Genomic DNA, 17,038 nt, shown 5'->3' on the forward strand with positions numbered 1-17,038 from the left:
ATGTCACTCATTGCTCTAACTGGGGACAGAGAGGCTGTATTCGCCCCGAAAGCAGGTGATGTACACAAATTACCTGAATTCTTTCAGGCTGTCTTCTGCTCCAGCAGTTTGCGATAAAAGAGCGTGTAAACAAGTGGCTCGTCCCAAGGGTTTCTATCCTGTTTAGTCTCCCCTGACAAAAGGGACACCCTTCCTCGAAAAACACCTAACGGACAGAAAGGGCTTTACAGTTTACAAAGCTGTGTAGCACCCACCATCTCATCTCATCCCAACGACTGTGTGAGCAATGGGGCGTGACTCCTATAGCAGTGAGGGTTCAGTTTACAGGAAACAGATCATTGGAGCAGGCTCTGGACGCCCGCAACACCGCTGAGCTGGGCTGCCAAGGCTGCTGCCATCTCTGCCGTCATCAGGGAGGCGGGAAGGGAGGGGGTCAGCCCCAGAGATGTCGATTTCAAGAGGACACTATTGTAGTTGCCGTCCAAGGTCAGGAAGCCACTGCCACCACACCACCTCTCTATACCCACAAAGCCGGTAACTAATCAAACGCTAGAATGTTGCCTCTCTCTCTCTCTCTCTCTCTCACACTGACACACACACACACACACACACACACACACACACACACACTGTCTTCAGCAGCAACATTCAGCAGCAAGTAGTCTCTTCCCCACTGCTGCCTTCCTAACCTCACACAAGTGCATCTCCTTGCTGGAATCTAATTCTCATCTGCAGCCCCAGCTGCAAAGGTGTCTGGGAACTGTAGTTTTTAGCCTTCCCACCTCTGCAGAACATGAAGGCGCCATAGAACCAGGTTGGAATGGAGGCTGAGTGCCTGCCACCTCCTCGCCATTTTACAGATAAGGAAACTAAGGTTCAGAGACGTTAAGGAACATGTGCAAGGTCACATGGCTGGCGAACCCCGATCTCTCTGACTCCAAAGCCTGAGCCCTCATCTGTTACACGGAACCAATGGCCCCATTCCATTTGGGGCTTTGGCAATCTTGGGGTCATCTTTTGGCCCAATGGCCCAGACTACAGCAGAAGCCACCACACATCTTCTGCATGCTCAAAGGCTGGACAGCAGGCTGAGTGGAACTGAGGCCCGGGGACTCAGAACCGTACCCAGGGTTCCTGACCCCATGTTGTGTAATGTGTTCCTGTCCTTACAGACACACACACACACACACACACACACACTTCCATCAGCATCTGGAGGAAGGGAAGACAAGCTCAGGCTGTCTCTGGAGACATACAATCCTCTAGCACTCCCTGGGGACAGCTGTTCGGCATTTTTCCAGGTGAGGTAAGTACAAGGCTGACCGGCGTCCAACTCCCACTACCGTGTTTGAGAAATTCCCCATCTTCCTAGTTGCCTCCCACCAGAGAAGCGAAAAACGCCATACAGTCATTTTCCCAGCTGCCACTGCAGTTAGTGTGGGCTCCTGACTTACGCTCAGCCAATCAGATGCCCCATCAAAGACTTGGAGTCAGGAGCTAGTGAAGCAGAGACGCACAGAGCACAGGAGTCCATTCTGGTGGAGGGTGGCAGTCACCATGTCAATGACATTCCATTCCTGGGATGGCAGAGACCATATCCATGTCCGGAGGTGGCAGTGTGAGCCAGGGTGTCCTGGACTTAGCAGTGGGATTGTCACTGGATGGGCCAGATAATGGCTGGACATTAAAAAGAATGAAATAATGCCATCTGCAGCAACATGGATGGATCTAGAGATTGTCATATTGAGTGAAGTAAGTCAGACAAAGAAATATCGTATGATATTGCTTATATGGGGAATCTAAAAAAGAAATGATACAAATGAACTTATTTACAAAACAGAAACAGACTCACAGACTTAGAGAACCAACTGTGGTTGCTGCGGGAGGGGAAGGATGCGGGGAAGGGATAGTCAGGGAGCTTGGGACTGACATGTACACACTGCTGAATTTAAAATGGATAACCAACAGGACCTACTGTATGGCACGGGGAACTCTGCTCAATGTTATGTAACAGCCTAAATGGGAAAAGAATTTGAAAAAGAATAGATACGTGGGGGACTTCCCTGGCGGTCCAATGGTTAAGAATCCACCTTCCAATGCAGGGGATGCGGGTTCGATCCCTGGTGGGGTAACTAAGATCCCAAATGCCCCGGGGCAACTAAGCCCGCACGCCACAACTACTGAGTCTGCGCTCTCTGGAGCCTGTGCACCACAACTAGAGAAGCCTGAGTGCCACAACTAGAGAGAAGCCCGCGTGCCGCAACAAAGACCCAGTGCAGCCAAAAAAAAAAAAAAAAGAATAGATACACGTATATGTATAACTGAATCACTTTGCCGTACACCTGAAGCTATCACAACAGTGTTAATCAACTATACTTCAATATAAAATAAAAAGTTAAGGGGCTTCCCTGGTGGCACAGTGGTTGAGAGTCCGCCTGCCGATGCAGGGGACACGGGTTCGTGCCCCGGTCCGGGAAGATCCCACATGCCGCGGAGCGGCTGGGCCCGTGAGCCATGGCCACTGAGCCTGCGCGTCCGGAGCCTGTGCTCCACAATGGGAGAGGCCACAGCAGTGAGAGGCCCGCGTACCGCAAAAAATAAAATAAAATAAAATAAAAATTTAAAAAAAAAGAGAGAGAGAGAGAGATAACGGCTGGAGATGACATTCCAGGTTCAAGGCCCCAGCTTTGCCATCAGCTTATGATAGGGCCCTGAACAAATGGCTTGTCCTTTTGGGGCCTTAAGAAGAGGGGAGAGTGAGAGTCCAGCCACAGGAAAGCGAGCAATGCTCCCTGCAACCACAAACTGGGAGCGGAAAGGACCACGAGAAGGGCACTGCTCACCTAGGTGCTGGGCCTTCAGGTCAGATCAGTGGGTGGAATTGACCAGGGCCTCACTCAGTCAGAGGCAGGCAGGAGCCGGAAGGGGCTGGATTCCTGCAGTCATCACCGTGGAGCCAACTCAAATCAGCTGAGTGTAGACAGGGGTGAGGGTAGGAGGCCTATCTGAGGAGTTGGCCCAGCCGGTGGGCAGACTGGAAGTCCTCTGGGATGACGACAATGTGCTATAAACTTGGGTTTATCTCCGTGATATTGTCTTTGTTCCCGTGACCCTTGCTTTCCAAGAAACGGTACCCCCCAAACAGAACTGAAGTCCAGAGAGGTGTGTGTACCCTGAGGCCAGCAGAGCCAGGATGCTGCTGTGGTTGGAGAGGCCACAAGTGATGGGGCCACCTCGGTCCTGGCTGGGACTCTGAAGGAAGCAGGAGTAGCTTTCTGTAGTCAACATGGAAGGGAGAAGAACAGAAGGGGCCCAGCAGAAGAAGGGTGCTTTTCTCCCCTTTGTCAGGTGAGCAGGAGAGGTTCAAGGACATCATGGAGTGCTAGGGCAGGGTGGGCTGAAGATGAGACGGAAAATCACATCACCATCCAATTCTGGTGGGGGCGGCCACAAACACCAGCCTGCCACAGAGTCAGCCTTGGCCATGCTTTGAGGGAGAAGCACGGATTTTGGAGTCAGACAGACCCGGGTTCAAATCCCAGCTATGCCATTCAACAGCCGTGGGAGCCTAGACAAGCCTTTTTTTGGTGAACTGTTACTTGGGCATCGCCAATAAGCCATGCTTCCCGGTATGTGTGCCGTCATGTTGTCCCCTCCCACACTGACTCTGGGTTTGGGCACGTGACTTTCTTTGGCCAATAAGGACATTAATGAGCATGATGTAAAGCGGAGGCTTGCTAAGTGCTTGCATGCTGAGGCTTGTCCTCTTGCAACACTCCCTCTTGGAAGTCAACTGCCACGCTTGGGGAAGCCCAAGCTAGCCTGGTGAAAACGACATGAGGAAGAGAACTGAGGCAGCTCAGCCAACAGCCAGCACCAAGACCCCAGGCACGTGAGAGGCCCTCTTCAACCTTTCAGCCAAATCTAGCTGCCAACTGACTGTATTCACATGATAGACCCCAGCTGACACCACCTGGAGCCCAAGAACCACCCAGTTAATCCACAGAATCATAAGAAATTATTGTTCATTCGTGTCCATTCAGTGTTGTTTTAAGCCACTAAGGTTTTGGATGGTTGTCACACTGTAATAATTAGCTGAAATATTGTGTAACCTTCTGAGCCTCAGCTGCCCCCTCTGTAAAATGGGGTGATAATGTTCGTTGCCAAAAGTTATGAGGAGTAAATTTAACACACAATAACAATGAGCATTTATTGAGTACCTGCTGTGTTTCAGGCACTGGGCTAGATGCCGAATGTACATCATTGAAAGCATATCACCTGCAGAGCATCTATCTCTGTGAAGTAAGTACTGTTAGGCCCATTTTCCAGACAAGGAGACTGAACTCAGAGGGGTTAAGTAACTTGCCCAAGGTGGCAGGTTAAGGTCAGAGCTGGGGCTCTAACCCAGGTCCCTCTCATTCTAATCACTAAGACCCAGCAGGGCCTCCTCCACTGGCACCGATGAATGAACGACCTTCCAGGGGAGCACCAAACCTTCCTATGCTCCAAGAGCTTTGTCTCTGTCAGGTGGTTGGAGGATGGAGACGGGGGGCATACTCACAAGGCCAGCATCAAGTCCAAGTACCCTTGAGGGCAGGTTAGCAGGGCCCCGTCTGGTGGCCAGTCCCCTGCTCTTGGTGCTGACAGAACTCAGAGCAAATCCATTCTCACTTCTAGGAAGACGGCTAATGGGGCTTAGCGCTACCACAGTCACAAGCAAAAGACAGCTTGTTTCTCAAGAGGCAGGGGCACCTCAGCCACGAGTGCCCCGCCCCCGCCACTGGAAGGCCTCAAGAAGCCAGAAGCCACCCCTTTTGTCCCTCTGAGAGACAGCCCCCCTCGACACACCCACTCACACACAAAATCACACGGGAGGGGGCAGCTGTGGGGTCCTGGATCACAATGGGGTGGGAGTGGGGCATGACCAGGGGGCCCCGCTGGCCCAGGCGGCCGCTGCTGGGAGGCTCCCACCCTCCCAAGAACTGGTGAGTGACACTGAAGAGGGTGGCAGAGGGATCCTTTCTTGTCCTCCCCAAGCTGATGGCATCACTCTCCACCCCAGAGGCCCAGGAACAACCTTGTCCTGGGTGGGGTAGGGAAGCCTGCAGCTGAAAACACCCACACCCTCCACCCCTCTCCTTGATGCCGCCCATCTTATCCATCTTGCTTTCACGGGGTCCTTTTCACAAGTGTTCACACATGACACAATGTGTGAAAAGAGATCATCTAAAAGTATATTGCTAGAATGGTCTCAACTTTGCTCAACATTATATATATTTGAAATTTTATATATATTTTTTCATCAATATACAAAAACAAGTAACAAGAACCATCTGAAAATGTTGACAATGATTATCTCTAGATGGTAAGATAGAGTTTTTTCTTCTTTGTACCTTTTGCATCTTCGACTTCTCTACGAAGGGCATGATTGCTTTTAGAATCAGAAAATAAACTATACCATCTGTGCTTTTTAATGAATGTGCACGGCCTAGAAAAGTCACACCTTAAAACTCCTCCCAGGGACTTCCCTGGTGGTCCAGTGGCTAAGACTCCGTGCTCCCACTGCAGTGGTCCCGGGTTCAATCCTTGATCAGGGAACTAGATCCTACATGCTGCAACTAAAAGATCCCTCATGCCTCAACTGAAGATCCCGCCTGCGACAACTAAGGCCCGGCACAGCCAAATAAATGAATAAATATTTTTTAAAAACGCTTAAAAAAAAAAAACAACTCTTCCCATCCAGCACCTTCATTATTGGTTCACACCTGGATTATTAGTAGTGTCTCCGGACACCTCAGTCTTCACCCAGGGTACAGATGGGAAGGGAGCGGCCCCAATGCCCAAGGCAAAAGGGGGCAGGGCCATTGAGGCAAGCAGAAAGGGGCGGGGTCAGTGAGCCCGGAGCCTGTGCAGTCAGTACCTAGGACTGCTTCCAGTCCTCCTGTGGACTGAAGACGTGGTACCCAAGGCACTGCAAGACTGGGCTGGAGAAGTTGCTGGAATGGAGGGCCACCCCTGCCTGGCCTGGGAGGGCAGGAAGCCCTGGCCCAGAAGTGAAATTCTGAGGCCTGGCTCATGCACGCCGCCTGGTTCACACTGGACCCCGTCACTTAGATTAACAGCCCTACCTTGCAGGCAGAGCATGAATTGTAGGAGGCGAGGTGGCGCATATACAGCGTTCAGCACAATTCCTAGCACACACAAGGCGCTCAATAAATGCAGCTGTGATTACTAGGAATAAACACATGCCCAGCAGCACCGGCCCTCCTGGCTAAGCCCAGCACCCCAGTCATCTGGTGCCAGAAAAGGGACGAGCCATCACGGTGCTCAGCCGGCAATCTCGTCTTGTTCCTTGCTGGATTCTGCCAAATATGCAAGCAGAAAAAATGTTTTCCACCCCCAGAGCAGTTTCTAGATGTGCCACCTTGGTCAAAGCAAGCTGCTAATTAACATGGGTGAGAAATGCCCAGATGATACCATCAAAAGCCATTAAAGTACCCCCAGCTGGTTGGGGGTGTTTGTTTTGCTTCCCATCAGTTCTGCTCAGAACGATGACAGTACCCAGCCAGGGTGGGAGCCACACAGGGCAGGGTGGGTCTGGGGAAGGCAGACACAGCTGGGAGTGGTGAAGTTCCCTCACGCAGAGGAATGGACTCAGGAAGAGCTCCTCTATCCTCCTGTACTTTCAGACTCGCAGTGCCCAGCTGCTCTCTCCCTGCTCTGACTTACACACTTGCTCCCAGGAAGGGGTTTTCAGTAAGTCATTTACACATTAGTATGAATTTCAGTATTCCCAGAGGCCTCCGGTTTCATCATGGAATAAAACTCTTTATTCTCTTCCCTTGAAATCCTACCATGTGTGTGTGTGGTGGGGGGGGGGGTCCTTGGCCTTAAATGAGAAAATGGGAAGGAGTTCTAATTCTGTTTTAGCCATTCCTGGGCTCAGCCACCCACATCCCCAAGATCAGAACCTTCTCTATTCTCTGAGTTCAGCAGCGCATGTATTCACCTTTATTTCTCATTAAGGAAACCTGAATAAAAGCATGAAAAGCTTTTCTCTATCTTTAAAAGAGAAGGATTTAGAGAGTAAAAAAAAAATGTGTTAAACTGATAAAAAGAAAAATAAAAGACACAGAACTCAGAAGTCCTAAAGGAAAAGATGGGCGGATGTGACAACACAAACCTCCTTTGCAGGGCAATACAGCATCAACCAGAGGTTGCGAGCTGATGTCCTGCCGATCCAACCCAGCCCAAACATGGCTGTCACTTCTAGTGCTTAAAGTTTTTTGAATGAGTTGCCAGCATTTTAAAACTGGAAGTTTTCCCATAAAAATCCATATTTCCAGCATCTCCTGAAGAATCAGAAGATCTGGCATACTGGTTCCCAGCAGAGGTATGTGCTCTCCCCGGCCTGCCATGGCCTCGGAGCCTGCATCACTTATTCACATCGCTTGCCTCGCCTGCAGCAGATGCCTGTGATGGGCCATAAACAAAACGAATAAAAGCAAGAGGTGCTTTAGGAGAACGTGTTTGCCACACATCCAAGGAAAAGTTAATATCCATTATATATCAATAAGGACCCCACCAACGGTTCAATGGAAGAACGGGGGAAAGTATAAACAGGTAATTCATAGAGAAAGAAATTCAAACAGCCAATAAACGGGAAACATACTCAACCTACGGGTGATTAGGAAAATGCAAATGAAAATGAGAAGATACCCTTTTGCCGAAGCCATCAAACTGGCAAACAATCAAAAAGCTTTCCTAGCGCTGCCGTTGGCAAGGGTGTGGGGAAAGGAGAGCTTGTGCGTGTTGCTACCGAGCGTGTAAACTGGTGCAACCTTTGTGGAGGGTGAGTTGGCAGCTCCGATCATTAGTTTAAATACATGTACCTTTAAAGAAATGCAGGTACATTTTTATTGAAGTAGAGCATGCAGGGAGAAAAGGATGCAAATTCTGAGTGTGTGGCTAAGACACTGAACACACCCAGGTGACCACTGCAAAGGGAGAAAGAGGATATTATCGGGACGCAGAAGCCCCCCTGCGCCCTTTCTCAGTCAGTAAGTCTCCCGAAAGAGAACCACTATCCCAACTTCTAACGGGATTTGACTGTTTCCGAACGTTCCGTGAATGGAATTATGTAGTATATATTCTTTGCTGTCTGGCTTCTTTCACCGAATATTATACACTTATTTTCTTTTTTAATCCAAGTACAGTTGATTTACAAAGTTGTGTTCATTTCTGCTGTACAGCAAAGTGACTCAGTTATGCACATATATACATTCTTTTCCATTACGGTTTATCCCAGGACATTGAATATAGTTCCCCGTGCCATACAGCAGGACCTTGTTGTCCATCCATTCCATATGTAATAGTTTGCGTCTAATAACCTCAAACTCCCAGTCCATCCCTCCCCCACAAACATTATATTTTTAAACTTCACCTATGTTGTTCTGAGAAGCAGAACATTCAGTTTCGTTGCTGTATAGCATTCCATTGCGTGGCTAGACGGAACTTTATTATTCTGTTGTATTGATGAAGAACACTTGCGTTGTTTCTGGTTTGGGGCTATTGCAAATAGTGCTGCTAAGGAACATTCTTTTTTTTTTTTTTTTTAAGGAACATTCTTGCATGTGACTTCCGGTGCCCATAGAAACACATTTCTGTCGGGCATACAGTTAAGCCTTGAACAACATGGGGGTTAGGGGCGTGGGCCCTCCACACAGTTAAATCTGTGTATAACTTAGAGTCGGCCTTCCAGGTATATATGTTTCCTCTGTATTCACGGTTCCAAATCCGAGGATTCAACCAACCCGTGTAGTGCTGTAGTATTTACTATTGAAAAAAACCCGCCTATAAGTGGACCCGACCAGTTCAAACCCCTGTTGTTCAAGGGTCAACTGTATACCTCTTGACACCACTCACACTAGGAATCTACTTTACAGAACCCCGAGAGAACAAGACTTCATGTCCAAGGCTGTTTATTATAACATTAAAGAAGAGTGCGGTCAACCTCTGAGTTCACTAATAACGATAGGGTTAAAGAAAATGATGCAATGCTTCCCTGTGACTTGAAATGGTATGCAGCTCATAAAAAAAGAGAACGAGCTCCATAGGTGGATTCTGAAATGGAAAGGTGCTCACACATCATCAAGTGCAAAAAAAAATCCTGCAAAAAAATTGAGTATAGTACGATTCCACTTTTTAAACTAACAAGAGATAAAACAGACCTTTATACGTGGAGATGTGTGTCCATTATATCCGGAAGGACTTTTCATATATGAACTAGAGAAGGGAAAGGCAGTGGGGGGGCAGGGGAGGAAGGGGTGAGATTTTATGTATATTCTATACATCTCAAATCCATCTACTTTTCTCCATCCTCATTGCTACTGTCCTGTACTAAGCCACCATAGCTCTGGTGTTGAAAACACAATGGTCTCCTTACGGGTTCACTTCTCAAGTCATCTCTGCCACCATCAGGAAGGTGGGGACTCAGGGGACGGCCCATGGAAATGTTGGCCTCAAGACTCAAGAGTACCCTATTGTGGCGGGGTCGGTAAGGCTGCCCGTGACACTGCCCATCAAGTGAAAAAAGAATCTTGCAAAGAAGTAGGTAGGGTAAAATCCCATTTTTTTTTAAATGAAAATTTTCAAGTTAAAACAATACAAGTGCATATATATATATATATGCATATAAATTAAAATTTTCAAGTTAATACAAGTGCATATATATGCATATAAATGAAAATTTTCAAGTTAAAACAATACAAGTGCATATATATATATATATATATATGCATTCGAAGATCTGGAAGCCATGAACAGCATAACATCTCATTATCTGCAAAGTAGGTGACAGGCCAGTGTCCCCCCAGGAACGGCTGTACCATGGCACCCTAGTGACCTTCCATGTACCCACATGGGTCACAACACAGGCAAAGCTTGAACCGCAGCTAATCTTCATCTTGGCGGAACATGAGAAGATAGAGGCCTGTGAGGATTGCTCTGAGGCCATCTTGCATTCATCTCCCATATTAGTCAGCTCAGACTGTCACACACAGCACCACAGACTGAGTGGCTTATACAACAGAAATTTAATTCCTCCCAGTTCTGGAGGCTGGAAGTACCAGATCAAGGTGCCCGCAGAGTTGGTTCCTTCTGAGGGCCAAGAAGGAGGATGGGTTCCAGGCCTCTCCCCGTGGTTTATAGATGGCTGTCTTCTTCCTGAGTCTTGACATCATCATCTCTCTGTGTCCTAATCTCCTCTTCTTGTAGAGATACCGATCAGATTGGATTAGGGCCCACCCTTATGATCTCACTTTAACGTAATTACATCTTTAAAGGCCCTGTCTCCAAATACAGTCACGTCCTGAGATACTAGGGATTAAGATTTCAACATATGAATTTGGGGTGGGGGGGATATAATTCAGCCCATAACACCCCCCTATCTGCCCTGGGAGGCTTTCAGGGGATGGTTTCTCATCACCTCCTGGCTTCTGATGAGCTAGGAAATTTTCATACCACCCCCCTCAAGATAGAGCTTGTACAAAACTGCCTCGTTTTATAATTTTATACTGCCAGTCTAGAATCGGCCCATCGGGCCCATTTTGTTTTGATGTCGTCCTTTTTGGGGTGAGGCAAACACCCAGGGAGCTGGCACCTCTGACTAATCTTCCTTTCACTGTTTATGTAAGTAAGAAACTGTCCAAATCTGAGAGTGGCTCCCTTCATCTTTATCAGCCAAGGCAGCCAGGGCTTGGCCTCTGGCTTTCCTAGAAAGCCTTGTGTGTGCTTGACAACAGACACTGGAATGTGTTGCAAAAGCAAAAACAAAAATCTTGCTAACAGAGGTGGGAGAAAGGGAAACAAGAAGGATGGCTCCCAATTCTGGGCTCCTCCCACACATCCGGCGCCCAGTGCTCTTATGCGGGGATGACCCAGGCCTCCCCACCCCAGTCTCTGGGCCACCTGTATTTGCACTTGCTTGCCATTTAGAAAATGAATTAACGAAAGATAAAATGCACACACTGAAATATCTAGAAGAACTTTTTACATATGAACTGATGGCATCAATAATCCTCGGGGAAGGGATTTTGACACTTCATGCGTACTTTATACGACAGGCCTCAGAGGACACAGGTGACCTGCCAGAGGTGGGAAGGCTGGCCTCTGACAGGCAAAGTTGAGTCCGCGCACAGTTAACATCCTGTACAGGAATCATTACTCTCAACTCTTTCCCCAACAAATAGAAGTTTAGCTAAAGAAATCAAAACCACGAGAAGAGACTACTTCACACCCATCAGGGTGGCTATTTTCAAAACCCAGAAAAAACAGAGAATAACAAGTGTTGACGAGGAAATGGAGAAACTGGATCCCTTGTGCACTGCTGGCCGGAATGTAAAATGGCGTAGCCACTGTGGAAAACAGTAGCCAGACACAAAAGGACAAATGTATGATTCCACTTATATGAGGTCCCTCGTGTGGTCAGATTCTTAGAGACAGAAAGTAGGATGGTGGCTGCCAGGAGGAAAGAAGGAGTCAATGTTTAACGGGTGCAGAGTTTCAGTTTGGGAAGATAAAAATGTTCTGGAGCTGGATGGTGGTGATGGCTGCCCAAAAATGCGCATGTCTTTAATGCCACTGATCTGGACTCTTCCACAAGGTTAAGATGGTAAATTTTATGTTATGTATATTTTACCACAACAAAGAAAGAGGATAGTGCTCGCTTCAGCAGCACATACACTACAATTGGAACCATACAGAGAAGATTAGCGCGGGCCCTGCACAAGGACGGCGCGCAAATTCGTAAAGCACTCATTTTTTTTAATGCAGAAAAAATATGAAGACTAGAATAAAAATTTCCTAGGAGAGGGAGGGATAAATGAGGGGTTGGGGATTAACAGATACACAGTATTAAATATAAAATAGATAAACAACAAGGACCTACTGTATAGCACAGGGAACTATAGTATCTTATAATCTATAAGGGAAAAGAATCTGAAAAACAACGAGTGTGTGTGTGTGTGTGTGTGTGTATCACTGAATCACTTTGCTGTACACCTGAAACTAAACTAAACTAATATTGTAACTCAGCTATACTTCGATTAAAAAAAGAAAAATTTCCTGGTATCCGAAAACCTAGCTCATCACATGCACACACATAAAACAGTATAAAGAAGGATCTCTTCTAAAGTAAACTTTATACTCCATACACACACAAAAGTTTAGCTCAAGATTTGAGAGGCTTTACTGCCTGGAGATGGAATTTAAGAAAGACACCAGTTTCCTTGTTGCAGTTTTGCACATGTTGAGAGAGGGACTGGCTTCAGCCACCTGCGAGCTAATGGCCAGAGAGACTCCCCAGGCGGGGATGGTCCTGAGCCAGGGAGGCTGGACATGGGCTGGACAGGGAGACCGTGGGCATGTCATTTCCCTTCTCTCTCTTCTCTGTCTACAGCCTGGGTCAGAGGACACAGGGTTAAAAGCTGAGACACGCAAAGCCTTCCTCAAATCCTCTCTGTCTCTCCCCACCCTCCTCCCATCGCATTTCTTCTGTGGAACCTTCCACGAACTCTTCCTTCCCCGAACTGCTGGAACAGTTATTCATTCCATATGTGTCTTTCAGCATGTCTGACTTACTGTTTAATATCACGAGCCGACTTTGCACGGGTGTGTGTCTTCTGGCCCCAACTAAACTAGAAGTTGCCCGAAGGTAAAACTGCTGCTTAGCCCCCCTTGGATCTCTTTAGCTCTCCCATCAGTGTCTAGTGCAGAAGAAGCAGCGTGTACATCCAGACGATGGAATATGATTCAGCGCTAAAGAGAGATGAGCTAGCAAGCCATGAGAAGACGTGGAGGAAGCGGAAATGCTGATTACCAAGTGACAGAAGCCCGTCTGAAAAGGCTACCTGCTGGATGAGTCCAACTACGGGACATTCTGGAAAAGACAAAACTATGGAGACGGTCAAAAGATCAGTGGTTGCCAGGGGTTGAGGGAGAGGGAGGGATGAATAGATGGGGCACAGAGGATGTTTAGGGGGTGAAGCTATTCTGTATGATACTGTAATGGTGGATGCGTGACATTAGGCACTGTCACAATCCACAGATATCGATATAAACTATGGACATTGGTCAGTAATCGTGTATCCATACGGAGTCATCAATATTGAACCAATATTCTAACGCAAGATGTTAATAATAGGGGAAACTGGGGGTTGTACATGGGAACTCTATACCATCTGCCCAGTTTTCCTGTAAACCTAGAACTGCTCTAAAAAAGAAAATTTATTTTAAATATATATATATTTATGGAAAAGAATGTTATATGTATATATAAAACCGAATCACTTTGCTGCACAGCAGAAATTAACACAACATTGTAAATCAACTATAATTCGATAAAATAAAATTTTAAACTAAAACAATTTTTTAATATATATATTTATATAGAGTTGGATAGTTGAGTAAATATTGGACCATCCACATGGACACATCCAGTTATGAGGGAGCTGGGAAGATTTACCCAGGCCTGACATCCTTCAAAATCTAGTAAAACATAGTTGGGAGTAAATGAAAGTTTCTTCTTGAAGCCAAAGAAGAAAAATTAGGCGATAAGCATTTATTTGTGTGTTAAAATTTACGTAGAAAGTTGCTAGATTTGCCTGTAGGTGTTTGTGTTTCTTTACATTTTGCCCTAATTAGCGTTATCATATGTTGTATTAAAATCAGAACTCATTTTGACAGAGAATCAAAGCGTCCTTAGTGGGTATCTGACATCCCCTTTCCAGGCCTTCTCCAGCCCAGACCTCTGAAGGGAAGGAACAGACCACATATCACACGGCTTCGTTCAGAGAACTAAGGAAGGGAGTTAAAAACCAAATGAACATTACAGCAGTATCACCTGCCTACCAGTTTCTGGAAAGACAGTATTCAGGGAACTGCACTGCACAGAGAAACACAAAGGCTCTGATGTCAACAGATACTTGTCAGGAAAGTGCTTGACCGAAAGGCAGGGGGCAGGACGGCCATTCCAGGTGGTCATTTTGTTTCTGTAACAGCCCAGGGCAGGTCCACGTCAGTGGCCTATGTGAACTTCCAGAGCCTTCCTGCCCCTCCAAACCCACAATACAATGACATAAACAGGTTTAAAACACTTCTGTATTTCCCAAATATCTAGCCTTCATTATACTAAGCTTAATGTATCTGCAGCAAGAGCCACTAACTCATGTTATTTTGCCGGCATCCAGGGCTCGTGACCTCACAGTGTACATGCGCAGAAAGGAGAGGCAACCGAGTGCCTCCAGCGGGTGGTCCTGACACTGGGTTTTGTTTTTTTTTTGTTTGTTTGTTTTTTGGTACGCGGGCCTCTCACTGTTGTGGCCTCTCCTGCCGCGGAGCACAGGCTCCGGACGCGCAGGCTCAGCGGCCATGGCTCACGGGCCCAGCCGCTCCGCGGCACGCGGGACCCCCCCCCCCCGCAGACCGGGGCGCGAACCTGCGCCCCCCGCACCGGCAGGCGGACTCCCAAGCACTGCGCCACCAGGGAAGCCCCTGACACTGGGTTTTGAGTGGGACTTTCCCACTGTCCCTGAGTCCCAGGTAACTGCGTTTCTCAGCTTCACACCGCACCACGGTTCCTTCTTTCCTTTATCATACTCCCCCAGCAGCCCCCCATGCCAACTTCTGATTAGAGGCTGGAAAACAGGCCCTAGGAGGGAACTAATTATTTAAGTAGGGGACAGAGAGGCCCGGGAATGGCTTGGAACACTGTCCGTGCATCTCGAGGCTTACTGCTGCAGGCCATGGTGACTAGCAGTGGCTTAGGTCAGGTTCTCCAGAAGGAGAGCCCCAGACGTGGATTCTTGTGCAAGTGAATTATTGATGGAAGGGCTCTCAGGAGGCACAGGTAATGGTGGGAGGGAAGGAGAATAGGGCAGGGAAAGAAGCCAAGCAAAGATGGAGGTTTGGCCAAAGCCTAGCCTCAGCCTGATCCCCTGGAGGGAGGCGGGTAGGGGCAGGGGAAAAGGAGGCGGGGCAGCACCACAGAGTCATTCATTCCCATACGTGACACAGGGGGTGGGCCTTTATAGCTCCCATATCAGTCCGTCACCGACCGCAGGCCACCTCCATGGGGGGCAGGGGGGCACGTAAGCCCCCAGCCATCAGCTCTGGGCGAGGCCGCTCCTGTAGGGTGGAACGCTGCTCCAACAGAGAAGGCTGTGAGCTGCTCAGCTGGGATCAATGCAGGGCATCTGGCTAGACACCACCAGCAGCCACAAAGGGCTGCCCTCTCAAACAGAAGCAGGAGAGAGGTAAGGTAGAAACAAGAAAAAGCCTCCTGAGGGGGCAGGATGCTTCAGAAGTCCTTCCAGCTGCCTGTCATTAGAACAGATGGACAGGGAACGGCCTCAACTCAAGTGGATCCTTCTAGGCACATCCGAGCAGAATGTTTGTGCAGGTGCCCTCAGAACAGACCCAATCTGAGAACCACACACGTACTCCTGCTGTCAAACAGTAGCCTGAGACCTAAGGGGCTCCCCAGCAAGCTTCCAGAAGAGTTGAGTTCTGACAACAGCGGCAACCTGTACAGACGTTACTCTGCCAGGTGCTGTTCTAAGCGCTTTATGTCTGTTACCTTCATTTAATCCTCACACCAACCACAGTAGTGAGGCGTGATTATTGGCCATCCCCATTTTACAGATGAGGACACTGAGGCTCAGAGAGGTTCATTAATTTGCCCAAGTTAACAGTTGGAAGTGGCAGAGCCAGGATTTGAACCTAGGTAGCCTGGCTCGGGAGGGCTACACCACCGCTCTACCGACCCTGGCTGTCTAGCTGGAGTACATGATGCTATAAGGCAGGAGACCACCACCGTGGATGCCTTCAAAGGAGCGTGTTTATACATCAGAATCACCTGGGGGTGAGTGTTGCCCTACAGAATCCAGAGCCTCATCCTGAACCTATGCAGAATCCAGGGCTGAGGGCCAGGTGGAAATCTATACATTTAACAAGCCCCCCAGGTGTCTCACACAGATGGCAACGCTGAAACCCCACAATGATTCAGATTGAAAGAGTAGAGGCCAGTTTCAAATTCCAGCTCTTCGGGCTTCCCTGGTGGCGCAGTGGTTGAGAGTCCGCCTGCCGATGCAGGGAACACGGGTTCGTGCCCCGGTCCGGGAAGATCCCACATGCCGCGGAGTGGCTACGCCCGTGAGCCATGGCCGCTGAGCCTGCGCGTCTGGAGCCTGTGCTCTGCAACGGGAGAGGCCACAACAGTGAGAGGCCCACGTACCACCAAAAAAAAAAAAAAAAAACCAAATTCCAGCTCTTCCACTTTCTATCTGTGTGACCTTGGAAAAGTTCATTCAACTCTCTGAGCCTCAATTGTTCTCAAATCTAACATAAAACCAGGGACTTCCCTGGTGGCGCAGTGGTTATGAATCCGCCTGCCAATGCAGAGGACACGGGTTTGAGCCCTGGTCCGGGAAGATCCCACATGCCGTAGGGCAACTAAGCCTGTGCGCCACAACTACTGAGCCTGTGCTCTAGAGCCCGCGAGCCACAACTACTGAGCCTGTGTGCTACAACTACTGAAGCCCACGCACCTAGAGCCTGTGCTCCGCAACGAGAAGGCACCGCACTGAGAAGCCCGCGCACCGCAACGAAGAGTAGCCCCCTCTCGCTGCAACTAGAGAAAGCCCGCGCGCAGCAATGAAGACCCAATACAGACAAAAAAAAAGAAAGAAAAGAAATTTTTTTAAAAAGCTTTTAAAATAAAACTAATACTTCTCCTATTAAGATTTTGTGACATTTAAACTGTGAGTTGCTGTACATCTGGTATAATTCCGTGAATACATATTTGAGACTGTGTACATGTATATCTTACACATATATATAAATAGCAGACAAAAGCCAGACAGAATAAAGTAGTAAGGGTGATTATCTCTCACAAGATAAGAGGGTGGGATAAAGGGGGGTAGAGAGTGAGATGGGAAAGGCTTTCACTTCTTACTCCATGTATTAAATTTTAATTTTTTAT

The 17,038-nt window shown here is 48.0% G+C and overlaps 1 long non-coding RNA gene and 1 other non-coding gene across 2 annotated transcripts in view; one reads left to right on the forward strand and one right to left on the reverse strand.

Annotated features, from left to right (window-relative positions):
- The window catches only part of LOC115841177 (uncharacterized), a 74,751-nt gene that overhangs the window by 14,594 nt on the left and 43,119 nt on the right, over window positions 1-17,038 (reverse strand). The window lies entirely within an intron of this gene.
- On the forward strand, window positions 11,719-11,825 carry LOC115841230 (U6 spliceosomal RNA). Its single transcript, XR_004034758.2, has one exon. It is a non-coding gene; the product is annotated as a U6 spliceosomal RNA (small nuclear RNA).

This window comes from Globicephala melas, chromosome X (assembly GCF_963455315.2).
Source record: "Globicephala melas chromosome X, mGloMel1.2, whole genome shotgun sequence".
NCBI lineage: Eukaryota > Metazoa > Chordata > Mammalia > Artiodactyla > Delphinidae > Globicephala > Globicephala melas.